Here is a 25586-nt window from a genome sequence, read left to right as displayed (position 1 = left end):
CACCATTTGAATTAAGTCAAAATCAAACAACAAATATTGAGCCTCAGTTAAGAAGATCTACCAGAGAAAGACAAATGCCCACTAAGTTCTCTGATTGAGTTATTGTTCGCTGAAGAGGCAGAGCCTTCATTATTAGTTTCCAAATTTTTAGAACCAACAACCTTCAAAACCGCTCTCAAAGATATAAACAATGATAAATGGCAAGAAACAATGCATGATGAAATGGATTCTCTAATCAAGAATTGAATTTGGGATTTGGTTTCTCTTCCAGCAAATCAAAGACCACTTAAGAACAAGTGGGTATACCAATGGAAAGAAGAAGAGGAAGGCATAAAACACTTCAAGGCTTTGTTAGTGGTAAAAGGGTTTGATCAAGAAAAAGGGATAGATTTCAATGAGATCTTATCATCAGCTATTAAAATGACAACCATCCAAATTATTTTGGGATTAGCAATAGTGTGGGATCTTGAATTGGAGCAACTTGATGTCAAAACTGCATTCCTACATGGTGATATAGAAGAACTATATATGGAGCAACCTCAAGGATACGTCAAGAAAGGACAAGAGCATCTTTATCGCAAATTAAATTGGAGCTTGTATGGCTTCAAGCAAGCTCCAAGATAATGGTACTTGAAATTTGATCAATTCATGGCTGAACAAAATTTCACAAGATGCGAATCAAATCCTTGTGTCTACTTCAAGAAACTTCCTAATGATGAGTTCATCATTCTCCTTCTTTATGTTTATGATATGTTAGTTGTTGACACAAGTAAGAAAATAGTTCATGAATTAAAGGAGAAATTGGCAAGAAATTTTTCCATTCAAAAGATTTAGGGGCAGCCAAGATGATTCTTGGCATGATGATCACAAGAGATAGAAGGAAAAGGAAAATTACACTCTCTCAAAAATAATATATTGATAAAGTTGTTGAGAGATTTGGCATGGCTGATGCTAAAGTTGCTCATATTCCTCTTGATGATAACTTCCATCTAAGCTTTGAATTGTGTCCAAAAACACAAGAAGACAAGGAATTCATGGAGAAGATTCCATATAAATATGCAGTTGGTAGCATTATGTATGTCATGGTGTCTACTCACCCCAACATTGCTCATGTGGTGGGAGTTGTGAGAAGATTCATGAGAAATCCGTTGGGAAGCCATCAAATGAATTCTAAGATATCTAAAAGGCACTTTAGATTATGCATTATCCTTTGGAGGTAATAAGGTTTGCCTGCAAGGTTACACTAATTTAGATCTTGTAGGAGACTTGGATAAATGAAGGTCTACCACTGGTTATACCTTCATGTTTGTTGGAGCTGCTATTAGTTGGGCTTCAATGTTGCAACATTGCATTGCTGTTTCTTTAGCTAAGGCCGAGTATTTGGCTCTTTCCGAAGGTGCAAGGGAAATGATTTGGCTTTAGCAATTGCTTGGTGACTTGAAAGTTCAACAAAGTGAATATAATTTTTTTTTCATAGCCACAATGTTATCTTCATGGCTCATAATAATTCATCACAGTGTTTCTCAAAGCACATTGATGCACATGCTCAGTTTGTCCATCATGCAATTGAAGCAGGCAAGCTAAAAGTTGTGAAGATTGGCATAGATCAATCTAGCAAATATATTCACAAAGGTTATCACCAAAGAGAAGTTTAAATGTGCAAGGAATTCTCTTGGGCTTGTGAAGAAAAGGTAAAACAACATTTAAGTAGGGTATTGAGTGATCAGTTGCAACATTGGTTGTCCTTTAGGTGGGAGTTTGTTGATATGTTAAAGGCCAACAGTCATAATATGTTTTCCCTCCAATTGTGTGTCTTTTGGTTTCACAAGACCTTTCATATGTAATGTAATTGGAGCCCTTTTATATGTTGCTCCCCATTTTAATTATACTTTTACATATTAATACAATACTCTACTCAATCTAAACATAGCCAAAATTATAATGGTGAACCAGGATAAAATTTGTGTTGCACTTTTCTCTTGTTTATTCATTTGATTCATCTACTGTATTCTATTTTCATATCTGATTCCTTTCACAACCTGTCTTCCTCTCAACACTTATTATTTTATTGTTACTGTTAATATCAAAATATTCAATTATAATTTTTGCAAGATAGTATTCTATGGAAACATAAATGAGAGATTGACATTTTTATTGTCAAATCTAAAGCCTTAAAATTATAGCCTAAAAAGTATGGTGAAGAATTTTTTGATACAAACCCCATATTTTGGTTGCTCACTAACTTTGCATTACTCCTTGCATTTTCTTGCATTTCTAATACTTTCTCAATAATCATTTTTTTGTGTAAATCTTCATGTACCCACGTTTATCAAATATTTTAAACAATCATGCTTTCAACTATTCATGCATGGCAACAAATATATGTAACAAAAAGGATTACATTTCAAAAGAATTTTTTATGCATTAAAAAATGTTATTGAATATACATAAAATCTAGGAAGAAAAGATTCTTTATATCAAATTATATTTTTATTTCACAATTTAATACTTGTGAAAATAAAAAATTGAATTCGATGTTGTTGGTCTTGATAAATTAAAAGCTCTCTATAGCATCTCACATTCCATTACAAATCCACAACTAAATGTACATCTTGACTCAACTCCAACCCCAAAACCTACTCACTAGGGCATGAAATTTGGCATTTCACCCCTTGTTATTTAACCCAATGATATATTCAAACACTTTTCCCCAATAGCAACAACAAATGTAAGACAAGATTGAATGAAAAGATCAAACTGAAATTATGATTAAAAGAAGGTAAACTTATCTCAATATTTTATCACAGAAACTATTAGAACATACTTTGGCAGAATTTGAGGCATACATCACTCAATCTTCCAACATCATAAGTTTTTCAGCCCCATATAAAATTCTAAAGATCACAACTAACACATTTTTTTCCTTCATAATATTCTTTGATATTAAAATTCTAGATTGCGGGCATTCTTGTTGAAGATTAAATAATTTTTTGACTACTCGTAGAGCCTTTCTGCCATTAAATCCTACCTTCTGAGAAACTAACATACATTTTATAGAAGAAGTGAATTGAAGTAAATAAGTAAATAAAGGAGTATGGTCACAAAATTCATTCATATTGAGATAGATTGATTGATTTTTAACGTTTACAAGGCTAAAAATAGCCTACGAGACATCCTACTTGTTAAACAAACTTTAGTAATTTGGTTCTCTTTTTGTGCAACATGATGATGAGCCCACCTAATTTCTCAATGTTATTCTTGGTGAATAGATCACACTAAGAGATATCAAATAAAATATCTATGATTTTGACCTTGTTGTCTCTGTATGCATCACATTCTAAAATAAAGTGTTGTTTGGTTTCCACCTTCCTAGAATTGCAAAATGTGCAAACTCTCTCTTCCCAAAGCTCTTTTGGCCTATTCGATTGTCCAGACTCACATCTAAGCTAGTGGGAGTTGATTCTAAGCTAAACAACAAGAGTTTTAACTCTCCAAGAAATGTTGGCCTCTATGTACACATTTTGGAATTGGTTACAAGTGGGATTTAACTCGTTGATATAATAAGTATTTTTCTTTCCAAGCCCATTTACCCAATTCCTCTTATAGAATTTCTCCATCAAATACCTTTATTTCTTTATTGTTTGTGGGATAAATATTGAAATGGATATTCTATTTGTTCACTTGATGTTTTGTTGCATTCATGTCTTTTTACGTTTGCACAAAATATCATGAAAGACCACTTTAAACCACCCACTTGTACACATTTTTTCAGTTCTTTTCTAATGAAAATGTTGTTGAAATTTTAGAAATTCCACCATTTAGTGAATGAGACAAGCGTTGCATTATACCATTATGAACAACAAGAATATCAGTAAAGAAAACGTACAGAAAAAGAATGATGTCAATTTTATAGCCTATTACAATTTTACTAGGTAGGTAAATTATATTTGCAATAAAGGAAGACCTTTCAAACTTGCCCTCCCAAAAAAATTAGACATTTCCATGCAAATTTGTTCTAAGTCAGGAAATCCACTTAGAATCATCAAATCAACTTGACAAGTTAGTGATTTTTGGGATTGATTTTAAACTTGCAAATGTTTCAAATTGTGCAACGTTTGTACCTAGACTCAAACATAGTGGCAAGTAGAATTCCATCTCAAACATTTTATGCACACTATTATACCTTTTCATTAATATAATACGCACCAACCATGAATAATTCAGTGTCATTGCTTCAATCTAGGAGTCTGAAAGATTGAGAGAAATAAGACTGTCAAAACATATCTTCAATCTCTAAGTCCAACACAAGTAATAATGATTAGAACCTCCAAAGTTGGACATGCTTCCAATATTAGCTCAATTGTCTTGTCATTCAACTCTAAAGTATGAAAATTGAGTGTTGTCACATATGCAAAACCACTAAAATAGTCTAGTAGATTTGTGAGAAAGAAACTCTTGAGAATCAAAGATCTCAAGTTGTGGCATAGAAAAATAGAGTTAAAAATAAATAAATAAATTTGTTTGGGGATTCGATTGTGTATATTTTTTTAACATCAATGTTTTGGATCACACTCTATGATCTCATCATCGGGATGAGAGAAGCAAGAATAAAATATCAAAATTTGTTGACCTAGCCTCAACAGCCCATGGCTATACAGCCACGAAAATGCACTTACTTTACATTGCTTTTTCTAACTTTTAAAAAAATTAACTAAGTCTTCTCCTTCATATTGAAGTGCATTTTCGTGGCTGTATAGACGTTGCCATCTCAACAAGGGAGAATAAAAGAAAGTGAAAAGAAACACACAAAACGAAGTAGGGAAGGAAAAAATGAAAAAAATAAAAGAAAGTAAAAAAATAAATCAACTAAGCCACAAAACTAAAAAATAAATATGAAAAACAAGCAAATGAATTATGTCTATCTAAATTATGTATGCATGTATGTATGTGTATCATAAGTATAACAGTATCTTGCTTCTCTCATTCCGATGGATCCCGGAGTGTGACTATACTAAAACTAGCAGTTGCACGCTTTTGTACTTGCAAGGATAAGCCGATAGGTTATCGATAATAAAATTATTTTTAAAAATACAATCTTATGTGAACAAATTAGATTATTATTAATTTTTAATTTAAATAATATAATATTTACTAAAATCTTTAAAATAGATTGATAAATATTATTTATTTAAATTCAATTGATCGAATATGAAAAAAAAATCATCTAAAAAAACCACATAAAAAAATCTATTATGAAAAATTAATAAGAGAAATACAAAAACATAATATGAAAAAATAATGTCTCTAACAAATATTCAATTGACTAAATAAATTATAGAAACTTAAAAACGACATTTAAAGAAAAAACTAAACGAATATTTTTAAAAAATTAATTTTTTTTAAAAATTAAAACCTAAATCAATTTCAAAAATCAAAAGTTAAATAAATAGAGTTTTTAAAAAACCAAAAGTCAAATATATGGAGATCACAAGTAATTATTTTTTAAATAATTAGGAAAAGAAAAACAATAGTTAAAAGTGGAGATTTAAAATATAATCTTATCTAAACAAATTAGGGTATTAATAATTTTCAATTTAAATAACATAATATTTACTAAAATGTTTTAAATAGATTGATAAATATTATTTATTTCAATTCAATTTATCAAATATGAAAAAAATATTATTTAAAAAACCCAATAAAAAAATCTATTATGAAAAACTAATAAGAGAAATATAAAAAACTAATATGAAAAAATAGCAACGTTCTAACAAATATTCTATTGACTAAATAAATTATAGAAACTAAAAAACAATATTTAAAGAAAAAACTAAACTAATATAAATAATAAATTAAAATAATTTTTAAAAAAAAATCTAAATCAATTTTAAAAATCACAATTTAAATAAATAGAGACCACAACATGAGCTAATGTGGAGATCACAAGTAATTATTATTTTTAATAAATAGAAAAAAATAGTTAAAAATAGAGATAACAACTAGTAAATATCAAAATAAGAGTTAAAAGTGGAGTGAGATAAAAAAAAAAGGCTAATAAATAATTAACAGAAGGATTTACAATTTTCTGGTCAAACTAACAACTTTTTTGGCCAAACAACTTTTCTGTCAAAAAATTAATTTCCCACAAATAGTGCTAAATAATAAATTACATACTAGTAAAATATTACAATAGAGATATAACAAATATTTTATTAGAAATGACTTGCATTCATGAATGTAATTAACGTTAAAAATTATTTTAAATAGAAAAATAAGATGAAGTTATTTTTATTTATTTTAATTGAATTATAAAATAGTATATTCTTATTTTTATTTTTATAAACAAAATTGTTATAAAATATTTAAAATGACTATATTTATAAATCTAATTCAATTTAAGAGTAAAATAGACTTGAAGTAATTTTTATATTTTAAAAAAGATAAAAAATAAAACTATAACTAAAAATTATATTAGGCAAGAGCCTACAACACAACGGTAACTTGTGAGCCTCTCATGTGGGAGGTCTTGGGTTTGAATTCCTTTAACACATAAAAATAATTAATTACAACAAATAACAATGATGAATCTAGGCTTCGATCATTTACCAATCAAATATATATATATATATATATATATATATATATATATATATATATATATATAATAATGTTAAAAACTTAGCGATTCTTTTTTATGATTAATTTATTCTATTCAATACAATTTTTAATGATCTCTTACAATTGTTACAATTATATCAAGACTTTACCAACTCAAAATTTGATTTCAAACTCCAATTTACTTTAAAAATATTAACACTAAATAATGTCACTTGGAAGGGAAGGACACATACTATCAGGCAGGACATGGGGATAGGATACAACATCTAGGCAGGGTAGGAATCAACATGACTTTTGACAATGCAAATAAGTTGCACTATCGCTAGTACCATTAAACAACTGGTGAATTGTGTAATGCATATTGGACAACTATTGCAAATTGTGCAATAAACTCTCTAGATAGAGGCACATGGGAAGTGTTTATGTAGCCATGAGACTAGAAAGCATATCTAGGGGGGCGTTTATACTTTTTTTTAAAGAGGTCTCCTTTTGTCCTTGGCTCTTAGTCAAAGAGGTTCACTCATTAAGGGTTGTGCTCCCATATTAGGTAGCTAAAAATATTTCGTAGAGGACCTCCATAAAAAACAAAATAAAAAACTATCCCTTGTTATGTTGTCAATATAGACTTTTGTCAAATCGTGTAATTAGATCAAGTGTACATTCTAATATATTTTAATATTTTGATTACTGGTAACTAATTTATTGGGGGTCGTGGGTGCATGGGTGTGTTATTATGTAATAGGAGAAGTTTCCTTCATCCTATAGTTTGATTAGTACACTTTTTGTTTCTTAAAAAAAAATTATACTAGCATATCATAAGTCTCAATTTTTTTTATAGTAAGACAATTATTATGTATCCTTCATAAAGATTGCAAAAGTACATTTCAATATGAAATAATTGTTACCAATGTAGAAAGTGGGGTCATATTGAAAGGAAATGCCATAATAGTTTAAAATTATGCAATCAAGTGAATGAGACTCTAGTTGAATCTATTGTGGATCTTGGGGAAATAAAAATAGGAGAGGAGGAGTTTAAATTTAAATAGATTGATGAAATAGAAATTGATGCAACCCATGTGACGAAGATTGACCACCATGATGCCTTGATTAGGATTGGCATTATTTGTCCATGTGTTGAGTTTGAAATTTCACTTCCTTCCATATCATCTGATGCAACTAAAGTGGTTTCTTCTACAACTAGGTTAAACATAGGAAATTGTAGAGAGTATCTCATGATGTGTGTGATAACACAGAAAACACTAGAGATCATTCATTATTGAATAAAGAATAATTAAGTGTGGCTTCACACTACCCTTCGAAGGCAAAGAGGAGTATAATTAACAACAACCTATTTCCACAATCTATGATATTATATTTATGCTTTTGGATAAGATTGTGTGTGAGTTAATTAACATCCACATTTCAGATCATACTCAATGATCCATCACCAGGATGAGAGGGCTAAGAATATAAAGTGATCCATTATCAAGAGTGTAATTGTCATTGTAGTGGTAGATTATGGATTTCGGACAACTAACAATGATTTGTAGAAATCACCATTAAATACTTGGGAAATCCAATAGTGAATGAAGATATGTATGGGGGAAAAAGAAACAATGAGGTTTATGAGATCCCTATTCCAATGAATAATGAAGATGCCCTATTACAGAAGAGTATTTTTTAAACATGTCAATTTGGTTATAGGAACAAAGAAACAAATTTTTTTTACAAGATAGGGTTGTTGTTGCACCAAAAGATCAACCTATCAATGCTTGATACAACTACTACACTTATAGAACATAGGAGGCAGTTAAGCCTTGTCACAAATTCTATAGGGAACATTGGCAATTAGTCCAACAATCCCCCCCTCAATGTTACTCGAGGAGATTCAAACCTATGACTAAGATTTGATACCGCTTGTTACAAGCTAGGGTTATTGTTGCACCAAAAGATTGACCTGTCAATGCCCAATACAATCACTAGACTTATAGAACAAAGGAGGTGGTTAAGCCATGTCACAAATCTTAAAGGGGAACATTGGAAGTTAGTCCAACAAAAGTAGTCTTTATGTTTTGAGAAACTGTGGATGCTCTACTAGATCTTGAGTTTCTAGAGAACAATAAAGGGAAAAAAAAGGAAGAAAACTAAAGAATTTTCTACTGATCAGGGTAATTCTCTAAAGTTAGAAAAGGAATCATCTACAAAAATTTACTTATAGATTTCCAACATTAAGAAATTGGAATTGAAAGAGTTTAAAACAAAGGGCAGATGGGACACATACATAGCTAGAAAGGAATCCAAAAAGGTAGATGAAGTGAACTTTCATGGTGACTCTACAAAAAAGTAAGGCATATAAGTGTTATAATCTCAAATTGAAAAATTCAGCTGAGACTGCTAATATTAAGGTTTATGAGATATTTCATATTCAAGAAATAATCTATGATTATGGGTCAAATAATAAAGATAATCAAGCACCTAAGCATCAAAACCAAAATTAGAATCAAAATTAGGATCTAGAAGCAAAAGATTTCTCTAAGATTAAAAATGGGATACATGTATGTATTAAAGAACAAGGGAAACTTCTAAAACTCTAGGGTACATGTATCATTGAATCATTCTGAAGGTCAAATCACTGGGGATACAAATGAAGGTATGTTGATAAGATCGGTAGGTAGTAATGAATTATGCTTGATTTCATAAGTTGAACCTAAGACTATAGATGTAGCTTTTGTAAAAGATCTACAATGCACCTTTATTTGTATGTATTATAAATTCATTCTTGTATTGTACTTAAAAGGAAGTACAATGAGTGAACTGATAGGTAGGAATTCATGATTTGATATGGAGGAATTCGTTGGCCTCCTTCTCCTTCTCCTGCTTCATCCTCCTTTACCTTCACCTCTTATTCTCCTTCTTTATATTCTCTTCCTTTTTCATCTCTCCTCATATATGTACATATTCATCACCCTAATCATTTAGTTATTAACATTTGTAAATAAGAAATCATATTGAAGATGAGTATAGTATTTATTTTAGGGTGACCGCAAGAAGTTGGGTTGCAATTCCGCGGAAGTCAGATCCGCGAAATTGTACTTCTCAGAAACAGGTACCCGATTTTTTAAAAATCAGGTACCTGTTTCTAAAATTAGGCTTCGGGCACTCGACCCTAATTTTAAAAATTGGGCACCCGATATTTAAAAAGGATCGGGTGCCCGAGCCGCTTAACTATCAGGCACCCGCCTTTTTAAGAATCGGGTACCCGATTGCTTAAAAATCAGGTACCTGATTGCTTAAAAATCGGGTACTCGATTTGTAAAACTATTAAAAGCCACTTTTTTGGCATTTTAGAGGTCATTTTCATGACCTCAAAAATGGGAGCCCGCTTAGAGACGCATACGGGAGCCCATTTCTCAGCCCTACCGACTACCCCCTTCCTGCTAGTTTTTGATACACAGGTATTTTAATATGTTTTATACTATTTTACTTTTTTTTTTTTCAATTTTCAATTTAATATGTATGTTAATTTATTGTTTTTTCACTTCTCATATGCACGTAAAATTGTAAATTTACATTGTTAATGAACTTAAATGTTTAAATTTTTGTATTTGTTAATTAAAATATAGTTTCGTAAATGTTTATTTAAAAAATTATTATTTTAGATGTTTTGAAATGTATTTAATTTATGTATTTATTACAATGTTGAATGATTAGATTAGATGTAAATTTATTATTTAAACATGTAATTTTACAAATAAATATAACCTCGACCTAAAACCATATAACCTTGACCTTGTTTTAACTATAACCTCGACCTAAAACCATATAACCTCGACCTTGTTTAAACTATTTAACCTCGACCTAAAACCATATAACCTCGACCTTGTTTTAACTATAACTTTGACTTAAATTTATTGTTTAAACTATAATCTCGACCTAACCATATAAATAAAACCCTAAACATATTATAAAATACTTAATCACATAACAGTCGGCCAAGGGATCCAAACAAAAAACTTATAGTATTTAAAATGATTTTACTTAAATTGTATTGTACTTTATTTCATGGATCGAAAATGGATGATGTAAACTATTTTATAAATGTATATTCTTTCAGCCTTTCATACCCTGTGACATGTAAAGTGGATGATTGTGCATTCCGAATTAATTTGCCAGGTGGCATTCAGAACAAATGTATATAAATTATTTAAATGGATTGAACAGAAGTAGTTAATATGAACTTTCATGTGGACACGTTATTTATTTTACTTTTAGTAGTTTATAATTATTTAAAAATGAAATGTAAATGTGCTCATTAAGGAATGCAATCTCTTATGTTTTTTATAAATGTAAATTATTGTGTGTATGTTATTGCTTGCTTGGTAAAACTTTTGATTAGTTCTTTGGATCCCTTGGCTGGGCGTCATTTAGGATTAAAGTTCTATAATGTCAATTTGTATTGAATTTAACTCTAATCATAACCCTTAATATCATCTTAACCTAAGTAATCTTAATTTTCTAAAACCTACACCAGGTAATATATAAATAATTAAATAACTTTCCTATCTTACCTTGAGTACTAATTTTATAAATGTCAAACCCTAAGATTGAAAGGTAACCCTGGCCCTTAACTAATTAATATTATAATTATTTAAACCAAATTGAATTAAACCATGATCATAAACCTAATTATATATTCCAACTTAAGAGTAGAAACCTTGAATTTAACCTTAAAAATCCTTTCCCCAACCATTAACCAAATTGAACCATTACCCTAGAAGATTGAACCAACTTAATTCAATTTATTAACTCTTGTCCTAATTGAAACCTAAGCATGTAAACCTAATCAAATAGTACAAACCAAATTGAACCCTAATCCTAAAACTAATTAAACATTGATATCAAGGTCTCAAAATGATACATCATAAAAAAATTAGAAGAGACTTGAATGAATCGGGCATCTAATTAAGTAACCCTCCCTGACCATCAAGAGGTGGAGGTGTCCACATCAGTGCGAGTACGAGCTTGGACTAGACCCTTAGATGGGTAGCCTAAATGTTTATTACCTTTGCAGAATGGAAGGCCACATAACAAAATATTGCCTTATTCTATAAAAATAAATACCCACCCCCTAGTGATATATATAGTAAGATCTTTTTCCTAATTTTACTATCAATCTTTTTGGTTAGAAGACGATGATAGTTCAAAATGATTTAGAAGATAGGGATAAAATGAGAACCATCATTCCTAGAATGAAGATGCATTATTCCAAGTGATAAACCCATTTCTATCATAAATAAACTCTTCCATCCAAAAAATTAGTAATGAGAAATCCCTACGTCAAGTAATCAATGGAGGGCTCATAAAATTGATCAAGTGATCAACAGAGGGCTCATAAAATCCCTAGGTCAAGTAATCAATTGATCCCCAAGGGGAGATAAGAATCTCATTAAAAATTAGAGACAGGACACTCCTAAATGCGTATCATACAAAATAATTATTGCCAAGGTCTTAGCCTCTAGACTAGAAGATATCCTACCCAAGATCATTAACCCTACAAAAAAGTGTTTTTTTAAGGATATTTATGCATATTGGAGAACTTGATAACCTATTGGAAGACTTTGGATTGAGAAACATTTCTAGGATAGAGTGTAGGCATGCTCAAGTAATTGATTATGAAAATGTCTACAAAAAGGTGGAATGGAGTTTCACTATGATGATGTTGCAAGCCCTCCATCCAATATTAAATGTCAAATGGTGTCCTCTCTTATGATTGGTGTCAAGGTTTTAGTAAAGAAATTAATGGGGTTAGATCATAATTTTTAGGACTCTCTAGAGATCAATTATGAAAGGGTGTCCTCTTGCATCCTCTTTATTTTTTATTGTTGAACATTGACTCATTACATTATCTCCTTAGAGATAACCAATTGTCTCTAAAAGTTAGAGGATCTACTCTCCAAATAATTAATAAGTATTTAATGTACATAGTTTGTTGATAATATATTTGTATTCTTTTTAAGCTAGAAGAGTGCAACACGAGTCATTTAATGATCAAATTGGACCTCTTTTCTTTGTATCTGGTAGTAAGATTTATATCTCTACATCTATCTTATTGGGGCTAAATATTGAGTCCCCTACCTTGTGTAGTAAATATGGTATTGGATGGAGATTTCATAATTAAGTGGTTAGGTACCTAGGGATTCCATCTATAGTAAACCCTAACATATAAATGAAATGTGTCTTTATATCAACAAGAAAATCTTTGGAAAACTCAACAACTGGAACTCTAATTATCTCACTTTGGTTGGTAGAATTCAAGTATGTTAAAAGATTCTCTCCTTGAATATTGGGTGTAAGTTTGTCTTCTTCCTGCTCATTTTATTTAAATCAATTTGGTCTTCCATATAAATCTATTAGGACCATTTCGTGGATAGCCAAGGGATTACTTTGGCAATAAAATGGATAGCCAAAGCTTCATAAGGTAATGAATTATGGATTATGATTAGAATTAGGATTATTATACATGGTTAGGGATAGGGTTCACAAGTAAATTAGTTCATTACCTGACATGATCTACACTTATAGTTTGCAAGAAGGTTTTCAACTTGGTGCCATACTCTATTTTTGAGATCTTCTGAAATTGCTTTTGTAAGAGATGTTTATCTCAATACTTGTATATGTACATAATATGATGGTGCTTCCCCATACATATATACTCAATATACTTTACACATTATATGCAACTTCCTATATTTTCACCTTTACATCTTTTCCCCCTTTCTAATGTAAATTCCAAAGGTGAATTTTACATGGTTATTCCAAAATGTGACAAGAAGTCAGAACATACCTTTAGAATTAGTGGCATTGTCTTGTCCCAGTTTTCTTGTAACATCTCAAGTGTTTATGTGCAATGTAATCTAAACTTCTGCTGATAATTCTATCATCTGATCAACAATGGAGAAATTGTTAGCATGTGCTCTATGACATGAGTGTTTTCGACACCTTTCTAGAGAATACTTTTTATTAGCCAACTACTTTTTGTAGAACTAAGCGGATAATAGTTAGGATTCAAACTACAATCATAAATATTTTTTAATCAATTCATAATTCTATCTCTAAGCTTTCATTAGATAATTGTAACCTTGACTCTCGTCTTAGGACCATAAAAAATATCCGATACAGGTAAATATAATTGTAACTAAAACCATAATCCTAGGTAAGTTCCCTAACATTAAAGGATCGCAATCATTATAATAATCTTAAGCTTAGCCATCATGAAAACTGTTAACATAACAAAATTGTAAACCATAACCTTGTCATAATCTTAACTTTGTTTCATCCTGAGACATGAACATGTATAATCCATAATGAGTTCATACTTAAAAATTTAGTATTTAATGTTTAATTTGACTTAAGTGTTTAACTTTATTTATAATTTAATTGATATAATTTTAATAAAGATATGCGCATTTATATGGATCTAGTTGATAAATTTTAGATTTAAATTTTATTAAATAGTAATTTTGTCATACATGTATTATGTTGTGATGTATTTTTTATGTGTTTTATGTTTTATGTTGTTTAAATATATATGCAGATTATATTTGATGGACCCACCGCCACCCCCTCCCCGTCCCATACCCCCACCTCCACCACCTCCATCCCCACCTCCACCTCCACCCCCACCCACACCTCCACCACCCACTGCGGATGAGCTCCGCGAGACCATGAGGCGTAACCTCAACGACCTCATGAGTGATATAGAGGCTATCTGACGTGAGAGGCACCCCCCCCCCCCTCACCTACTACCTCTTGCAGATAGCATGCAAGGCGTGGTTGACTCCATTCATCATTTTGATGTAGACATCGATTCATTTAGATCATGGAGGGAAAGCATGTGTGCCTTCTACTCTGATGGCTTATCATATAGAGAGGTTTATAACCTACATATAGGTAAAGGAAATTTTCAACATTATTTTGTAAACCCTAAGACGGGTGAACCAATTAGTGACAAGAAGCCTCACATTTCTATTAGGTGGTGTACACATCTACGCATAGTAGCACATTTTTGGGAGCGGTGGTGGATGGTATTTGACCATCCACCACATGCTAATCATGAGGTGCCCATGTACTTCCTTAGGAATTTATGGGCTGAGTTTGAGTTGGGTTTGAAACCCAACTATTTTGATATGAAAGCATTTCAGGGGGTTGGTAGAGGGATGCCTCAGGATAGGCCTAGGGCAAAGCTGAGTGACAGAACGAGAAACTGCAGGCGAGCTGAGCCCCTTGTACCTCTTCTTGCGCCTATTGTGCCTGCTCCTCACCATCATCATGCGATTTCATCTGCTTTTACCCATTTGATTGCCCTTTCGGGCAATTTAGTATAGCAGTGGACGCAAGCGGTACATGCTCCTCCACTTGGACATGTTTGTACTAGCTGTGGAGGCATATGCACAGGCCCCTAGAGCGATCTTGGTGTAGCACACGATGGCCATTATGCTGAGGGTGCAGATTTTGATGATGATGTATACGCTGCCCGTGGTGATGGTAGTGACGAGATAGACGTGTCATCATTTGTTGACCTCATGCAACAGGGAGAGCCTAGAGAGAGTCAAGAGCAGCAGGTAAAATTTTAATTTCAATATGAATATAAAGTGCACATAATTATTTACTTTCTACATATATGTGTAATTGTATTAACTATATTAATTTTTACTTTTCAAATAACAGAGGATGGATGACACTATTCCTCCTAGGAGGCAATATAGTCTTTTTCCGAGACCTACAAATGTTGGCGTCCCTTATACGGTATGCACTTTGAATTACACTGTAAAAATGTACATTCAAATTCAAATTTAATAACATGTGCTCATATGTTCTTTTTATTTGATTTTGTAGGGATTGTCTGCATCTACACATACTGATGTTAGTACAAGTCCTACTCCAGTTACCATTGAGGCACAGCCTCAAATACATGTGGTATGAACTTTTGACTGAAGACAAATAATTTGTATTATTTTTATGTATGTACATTATTATTAACTTATAATCTGAACAATTTTGACTCACATGTATATATATTTTATGTGTTTTAATTTTACGAACAGGAGCATGGATATCATACTCATCCATACAGGCCTCGGTATAGTCTATTTTTGACTCCATCTTATGACTATCGTGCTAGCATACCTATAGACACATCTGTGACATTGGCTACCACTCAGGTATGATATATATACATTATATATACATGTTTAATTTATAGTGTATAAAAAATGTAGTGTACAAATTATGTACTTTGTAATTATATTCATGTATATTTAATTTTGACTAAACGTTTATGTATCCATAATTTTAGGAGTACGTCACCACGAGTGTTGCTGAGAGCACAGGAATTAGCCAGATGGAGGTACCTACATCGTCATTTGAGGTCAGTATTGTGATTTATGTACATAATGTATAGTTTATTATGCTCTAAAATCAAATTTAAAAAATGTATGTATTGTAAATTACAGGACCTCACCACTGCTGCATTTGGTAGTTTTGACAGTGTGCCTCCTCCCATTACTAAGGGACGCCCATCTCATGTGTTATAATTTATTTTATTATGTAGTGAATATTTAATTTATTTGCAAGCTAGATTTTGAGACCCATTTCAATTAAGCAAGTACATGATGAGACGTGCCTCCTGTTACACAAGGTGATACATCTACCTCACAGGGTGTCCGACATGACGAGACGACTCATATTACACATGATGATCCATCCGAGTCCTCTTCGCGTGGAGCAAAGAGGACATTTGATTAGATAGATTAGGTCTTGTTGGCACCTATAGATTGTGTTTTTATGATGTGTGTGTGTGTGTGTGTGTATATATATATATATATATATATATATATATAATTTATGATGTATGTACACTTTGTGTTAGGATAGTTAAAATTGTATGTTAGACCATGTACTATTTTTTTATGATTTCTTATCATGCTTGTGTATGTAGTACATATATTACTATGTTTCACCATGTTTTAAGTATATTCAAACCATTTTCTTTATTCTGACATATTTTATTCATGAACATATGACACATTTTGTAAGTATATATGCAAGATGAACAATAATTTTAACTATCTATAGAGCATTATTGGATAAATATCACATCAAATTTATGCATTGAGATAATTAATACAAATAAAATTGACCTACTCGATTAAAAAATGTATTGATAACGTACCTAACAATGTATCATAAGTGATCTTAATGTGTTGTTTGGTAATGTAAGACTCATTATCACCTAATAAGACCTATTATGTGGTAACTTAAACATATGAATACCTATCATTTAACGTATAACAAACATAATGACTTATTAGGACTCCCATGTCCCCTTAAGACGCACATGTATGGATAACATACCTAACAATGTACATCATGTAAGTGATCTTAATGTGTTGTTTGGTAATGAAAGATATAATCAATACAATGAATACAATGAGTAATGATCTTTAAATTATCATGTGCAAGTCACTTGTTTTTAATATTACAATCAATAGTAATTTGAAACTTCAAACAAACATTAATTTAAACATGCTTGAATGTAAAAGTAATAGAACAAAATAGGAGGTCATTACTTAAATTGACAATTAATTTATAATAATTTATCAAGTGCACATACCTTTAACTTTCAAATAGAAGTAAACTCTCATTTTTGAATTAGTTTGTACAACATATTTCACAATATATGTAAGACAATGTCAATGATATATTTATAGTTCACTGAACTCATTTGAAACATAAAATTGGTTGAATGCATCTCTTCAAATGAGGTCCTATAAAATAAAAATGTAAAACAAAAACACACATGTTAATAAACACATAAATTAATATTCAAGGTATTTGAACTATGTAAATATATATGTGTAATTTGTATGTACTTACTATGTGAAATTGCACAAGATGTTGATGTTCGATCCACTTTAACACTTAAATTTGCATAAATTGTAATTGAGACCTGAATAAGACGTATATAAGTTCTCTAAATTGGTATTGACAACACAAACATACATGTAATTAAATTATATAAGTACATATATATATATAAATAATACAATAATGAAAAAACTTACATGTGTTTGATTTAAATGTAGTCATCCCACTGTACCATCTGCATCCTCTCTCTTTTGCAATGCATCTATGATTGTCTCGTGCTCGTCCATTGAAATTGTCCATAATACCTTATTGGCGGGTCTCCCTTTGTACCTTTCTAATTCGATATTTGTTGCCACATCCAAATGAGAATAGTGTAAAATCTTCTTTTTAGTTTGGTAGTCTTCAAATGCTGGCAAACCATTTCTTCTTGTTAGGTATCTACGTAGCCAAGTGCCAGCTACAACAACAGACCTGATTGGATACTCAAAACCATCATCGTCCACTTGATGACATGTCATTTTTTTCTTAGGTTCCACACATCTAGCTAGCCAATACTCAGTCTGTTCATCATTATCACTAGGTGCAATAATAGCATAAACATGTCCTACAAGATAAAATAAAGTATAGAAACACTTTAATCACTCGTGTACATATGCAAATTATATAAATTGAAGCATGAGATCACAAAAAAATCTAATTAAATTGTGCATACCAGGTTCTATGAGGTCTGAAATACGATCATAGTCTTCTGATGCAAAAGTAACATTCTGGCCTTCATTTACTATATCATCTTCAAAATGCGTGTCAGTAGGTGCTAATGATCTTTGTTGCCAATCTTCAAACCATTCTATATTCTCACATTCTTCCCATTCACCTGCAAGACAAAATTGACAAAAACAAGCAAGCTCTCGGGAGTCCATATAGTCCAAGTGTTAGAATCTGAACTCCTAAATGAATGCCATTTAGCTGAACCACTAATTGTATCACAATCATATCTTGAAGGGATATTATTTTCTTCAACTAGGTAGAAGGAATGTTTGATTGTAGAGTTTTGACTTGATCCCGTGTATAAATATTCGTTACACCATTCGACAATCTCATGTGCATTTTTGAATTTAGCTCTTTCCTCGAATTTTAATTGCTCTTTATTAAGGGCTCTCTTCACACATGCACCAGCACCATCATGTTCTCCTTTACCATGTCCAGCCTCCAAAAAACTCCACACATGTTGGATGCTAGTTTTCTTATGTGTCCTACTCAACCAATAGAACATTCTAGCATTCTTGAATTGTCCTGTACAATTATCTGACCATATCCAATGTTGTGTCATTTGAATTTGTCTCTCTTTTAAATTATCATAAAAGACCTTGAAATAATATTGAAAAAACTCATATGAATGGAGTTTATTATCACTTAAATAAAAATGGTACTCTCTCAATATTTTTGATCCTCCTCTGTACTATCAGGTGCATGCCTATAAACTATATGAACATAAATTGTTACTTGCACTGAATTGTAATATTGTGGTTGTACCTCTTCTTGCGGTGCAAGTGTGTAGTTCTCTGCAAAGTCAACAACTGAAAGTATAGTACCAATTGGAAATGTATTCTTACATATGCGAAATTGTCCATCAAGCCATCTAGAATATTGAGAGTGTTTAACATATTTTGGTATGATCACACTCTTAAACTCATCCATAAATGTATGACAACTAACTTTATCTGTAACTAGATCACACCTTCTTCCAAACTTCCCATCCTTCAATGGATGTTCAATAGTTTTGAATCTTTTTACCTCAACTAATTGTTGTCCAAAAGTAGTCAAAGCATTTTCATGCAAACATTCATCTAACAAAGAAAGATTGCCACACATATCACATGTACTAGAAAGACATGCATTGAAAAGAAAGTATTGATCATTAGGTGGCTTACAAAACAAACCTGATATGAAATCTTTTATAGTTTGAGGTGGTATTTTTATACCACATTCTTGCAACATTTCTTTACTATGCATGGTACCACATATAAATTGAAATACATCATAATGGTAACGAAATTGAATATGAGTTTTACAACAACATGTTATTCTTTCCTTGTTAATCCTTACATACCATGGTTTACACTTTTCAAAAGATCTTTGACTAATAGTAATATTTAATACCTTACCATCTACAAATTTTTTAAACAATTCAGTTTGAGTCATGTCCAAAAGGTGTTTAGGATGTGGATCACGTATTTTTGACCCAATTCTCAATTTAAGAACATCTCTTGAATTAGGTGATACTCTTGTATTATCATGCCAAAAAATTTCAATCAAACTTTTGATTTCACTAGTAAGTTTCATATCACATCTTAGGAGTCTACCACTAGAAGTCCATAAAATATTTGCTGGATCACATTCAAAGTTAACCCTTCTCTTTACAGCTCTTTCTAAAGTCTTACGATTCACATTAAGATATCCACTTATGTTGGTAATCAATCTTTTGTCACATGTTGATTTGTTAACTAAAGCTGTTGTTATTGCTCGTCGTGCTGCATTCTTATTTTTAGATCGACTTCTCTTTTCAATAACATCAAAGGCACTAGCAACAGTGGATACAACTTTTTTTAAAGACTCATTTTTATTCTTGGGTTTTGCATACATTCCCAACCTTCTCATTACTTTTTGCATTTTAGACATTTTAATTAGTTGCAACATTAGCTGACATTGAAACCCAAATTTCTTATTATAAAAAAAATGCCTATACAATCTATTAGCATGTGTCCTAATTTGTCTCCATGAAACCAATCCCTCAAGATTATCTAACACATCATTAGGAATATGAAAATTATGTTCAGACACTTTACTATCATCCTGACATGTTTGTTCAGTAGTTGGTGTTTCTATGTCTACATTCATGCAATTTTTATTTTCAGACACTTTACTATTTTCACTGTTATTTGGGATTTGAATATCATTTTCAAATTTTTTTGGCATTTATTTTGGGGCAGGCATTTCAATTGGAGTGTTTTGTGCATGATCGTTTGACAATTGCTTCTCATGAAGAAAATCTAAATCGTTTAAATCGTAACCTGCTTCTAAAAAATCACCAATTTCATCATGAGAGAAAATTCGAGGGTTTGGAGACACACCTGTATTGAACGCATAATTAGAACTGAATTTTCTTGTATTGGGTTCTCTTCTTTGACTTCTTCATCCATCGTGGTATCTTCAATGTCTTTCTCCTTTGAAACATTGTGCAAGTCTCTAATTCTCTGTCTTCTCTCTTGTTGACGTTGTACTTCATTCTCTTTATTTGCTGCAATCTCCTCATCTGTCAAAACTCTTGCTTTCTTCTTTCTTCGTTGTTTTGATCCCATGTTTGCACCAGTTTTGAATTTGAATCAGTAGCCTACAAATTGTATAAGAGGAGAAGAAAATAGAATAAGCGTGACAAAATTCGGTGTTGCAGGTCGAAACTGTTGTTCAATCATTTCAATCATTGAAATTGGGTCGGTGGGGCAGCTTTTGGGGCCCAACGGGTACCCGATTTCTTAAAAATCGGGCACCCAATTTTTTAAAACTCGGGTACCCGTTTACAAATCGAGTACCCGATTTTTAAAAAATCAGGTGCCCGATTTTAAAAAAGTCAATATAACGGTTTAAAGATATCGGGCACCCGATTTTTGAATTAAAAATCAAGTGCCCGATTCGTGAGACATGAGCAGGAATTTGGCATGGCTCCCAACTTTTGCATGGGGTTTTGCCTTGGGGAAAGGCATGGCATAGGCTTGGTCCCACCAAGCTATGCCTTTGTACTCCTTTTTTTTTCTAAGGCATTTAATCGACAATTTCTGATATTGTCATAATTTTTTTATAGTCATTCCTATTGAATTTTTTGACGAGACAAAAACCTATTATAGGTCTTGCTGTTCTGATTTCAAAAATGTAAATTTTATAGTGTTATTAGTTTATTTTCTATTTTTCCATTATTTATTAATCAAAACTATCTCCTAAACGTTAAAAAGTGACATTCACTAAAACTTTAATAACTTTTTTATTTTATACTTTTTCTTAAATTAATTTATATGTCATCAATCTACATACAATTCTTTTGATGTTAAAATTTTTTTTTGAAAAAAGTGAGATTTTGATCAAATTATGTGGTCCATACACGAGAGGTTTTAAAATTTACCTTTATAGCCAATTAATAATTAATAATAATAAAATTATTCAATAAAAAATTAAGAAAAAATATTGTCATCAATCTTAGGTGTATTAGGTAACTCCCTTTAAAAGGATTTGCAAAAATTCATTTATTTGTGTCAAATTATGATGTCCGTACACGAGCATGGTATGGTCCTGAAACGGGCATTTTAAAAAAGTGGTTTTTAAAGATCCATACCAAAAAAAAATCTATCCTATGGGTGCACAAATAAATTACATATTCAAAAACTAGATTCCAAACACTAAAAAATTTATTTCTGGAGTTTTTTAATATTCAATCTCTAAATACCTCAAATTTTGACATCAATTGACAAAAAATTTCAAAAATAGGAAAAACACTTCCACTTTTTGGCCAAAAGTGAGACCCAACTTCTTGCATTGACCCTTTAAGCGTAATATTTAGTGTAATTATATATTGATAGGATAAACTAAATTTATTATATTATATTGCATAAATGGAAAACTATAATTCAAATAAAATTTACTTTGACAACCAAGAATAAAAATTAAATTAATATTTAAATAGAAAATAAATCTAATATCAATCATTTGAAATAGATAATTATTTAATTTTAAGATTCTTAAATCTATTAAATAGTTGTTCTAAACTACCAAATATTTTAATAATAATAAAAAATATTTGGTAAGTTTAAATTTTCTTGTGCTACTCCATTAACATCTAAATAAATTGTGAAGAGTTGTAAAGTAAAATTACATGGAATTGATATTTAAATAATTTTTGACTGAATTCAAACTATTTATTCTCTTATTTTGTGTCTAAAACACTTCCAATTTTATAAAAGGAAATTACTAAGCATGACATCTCTTCATCCTTAGCCCAACATTTATTGATCTAGGACCATTAGATTTTGTGGGATTAACCTGCTCATAAACTTGGGCCAGTATACTATACTTATTTTGAAATATAAATTGGATCTTGATGGAGTGTTAGTATTAGACAAACAAAAATAAAAATTACATGCAAACAAAACCAATAAAAAAAGGAATAAAGCACACATAAGAGAACACAAGACACAAATATTTAACATGGTTCACCCAATCCTTAGGCTACGTCCACCAAACAATGAGTCCAATATTCTTATTATCTGGTGATTTCACCCTAATTACAATTTGCAATCTCTTGTGACTTAGTAACATCATAAAAAGATATTATCTCATTATACATCATAAAATTCCTATCCCTAAGCTATTTTATACAATACTTATATTGCTTAAAAAATTAGGGCTAGGATATGTCATCTAATAGGAAAATAACCCTGAAATATTTTATAATCATAAAGTATTTTTTTGTCCTTGTGGGGTGATGCCCCTCAACCCACCCTGTATCGCAACAAGGAGTGCACCTAGGGATCTATTGAAGGACCCCACAAGGGGCACTACCTCTTGACCCCATCATGGGGGTGCTTCCCCCAAACACCCATAGAAAAAAAAATGGGGAGAGTCTATGTCAAATGAAGCAAGAACAATTAACCTTTAAGTCTTCTTAGGGTCCACATAACAACAATCTCCTACTCGAAGACTAATCAAACTCCACAAAATAACCTCTCACTTGGAGACTTATAATATAATTTGTATACATGCAGCTCCCATTGGAATGTAATAACGCCTTAGATTCTATTGTTCTTTTATTCTATTTAGTCTAGAAGACCAACCAAAGATGAAGATGAGTTCATCTTCTCTCTTGTCACTACCTTTGTAAACATATATGTTGGACTATCATCTCTATATATCTTTTTCTAAATTTAAATGTCCATCATCCAAAACTGGACAAATAAAATGGCACCATAGTTGTATGTGTTTTTTCTTTGAATGTAGAGAAAAATTCTTGGCAAGATAAATGAAACTCTGGCTATCTATAAATAGATCATTGTCCATCTATGGGTTCTCCAAATCTTCCATGAAGAATTAAAATTTGATATCATCTCCTTGGATTCCTTTGTAGCAACAACATAGTCTACCTCAATAGTTGACAAAGTATTCACCTTCTGTAATTGAGAAACTCAACTCATTGTTGTCCCACCAATAGTAAATACATAACTCATAGGACTCCCCCTAGTATCTAGATCCCCTACCAAATGTGAGTCAATATAGCCTTGTAAATTAGCAGTAGAGCCCCAAAAATGTAAACATTTATTGGATCCACGTCTCAAATATTTGAGAATCCATTTGATTGCATTACAATGCTCAATCCCAAGATGACTCGTATACTTGCTAAAAACTCCCACAACATGTGTAATATCTAGTCTACTATACACCATGATATGCACTAAACACCATAAATTGAAGAATAAGGTACCTTGGACATTTTATCTTCCTCCTCTTGTGTCTTTGGACACATCTCCTTTGTCAATTTCAATGACCAAGCAAAGGTGTGATGATAGATTTGGCATGCTCCATATGAAAATGTTACAACACCTTCTAAATATAATCAACCTAATAAGATAGAATTAATTTTTTTTTTTTCCTATTTCTACAAAAGTTCATACCAAAGATTTGTTTTGCTACCCCAAAATCCTTCATAGAAAATGAATGTGATAACTATTTTTTAAATCCCTTGATGTGATCCATGTTAGACCCATCTACAAGAATATCATCAACATATAAATATAAAATAATATTATTGTCATCATGCAACCTCTTAAAATAAATACAATGGTATAAGTGGCTTTGAATGTATTCATGCTCATTCATAAAATAATCACATTTAATATAGCATTATCGAGGTGCTTGCTTCAAGCTATATAAAAATTTCTTCAATCTACACACTAAATTCTCCTTACCTTTGACATCATATCCCTGTGGCTATTCCATATATATTTCTTCATCCAAATCACCACAAAGAAAATTTATTTTAAAGTTAATTTATTCCAAATGCAAATCTTTAGCAAATACAATACTTAGAGCAATGTGAATAGAAGTCATTTTAACAAATAGAGAAAGCATGTCATCAAAATCAATGCTCTTTTTCTATAAAAAATCTTTTACAACTAACATGTCTTTAAATATTTTCTTACCTCCATCCTCTTCTTTCCGCATGTAAACCCATTTATTCTATAAAGCTCTTTTACCTGCAAGTAACTTACATAAATCTCAAGTCTGATTTTTCAACAAGGAATCCATTTCTTCTGTCATTGCAAACTCCTATTGAATCTTTGTATCCAACTATAAATATTCATCATATCCTTTCGGTTCACCAACATCTATTAATAGAGTAGACTACAGAGAGGGCTAAAATATTTTTGGAGGTCTACTTATCATTTTGTACTATCTAACATTCACTACTAGGGTTTTTGGTATTTATTGTTTATGTTGTTGTGGAGCACAAGAGACTACTTGAGCATCATCATTTTAAGTATCAACTAGTACTACATGACAATTTTCTTTCTTTTCATACTGTTGTAACATATTTTTGTACAACACTTTCTTATTAAATATGACATCATTGTTTCTTACAATTTTATTAATTTCAAAATTCCAAAGTCTATAGCCAAATTCATCAATCTCATATTCAGAAAGTACACATTTCTTAGATTTAGTTTTCAAATTCGTTATATTTTCAGAATCTATATATGTGCAAATATTTCACAACTGAAGGTTTTGAGAAAAGAATAGCTCACATTCTTACATGTCCATGCTTCTATGGAATACCACAACCCAAATAAGTAGAGGGACCTCTATTTACTAAATATACAGTAGTATTAACATCCTCAACCCACATGTTTAAGGGTAGCCCAACATGCAACATCATACTCCTTACACACTCCATTATTATCATATTCATGCATTCAACAAATCTATTTTCTTGTGAAGTCCTT

This window comes from Cupressus sempervirens, chromosome 11, assembly GCF_028749045.1.
Source record: "Cupressus sempervirens isolate cs-2001-9-10 chromosome 11, ASM2874904v1, whole genome shotgun sequence".
In the NCBI taxonomy this organism is placed as follows: Eukaryota; Viridiplantae; Streptophyta; class Pinopsida; order Cupressales; family Cupressaceae; genus Cupressus; species Cupressus sempervirens.
This window is presented reverse-complemented; position numbering follows the sequence as displayed.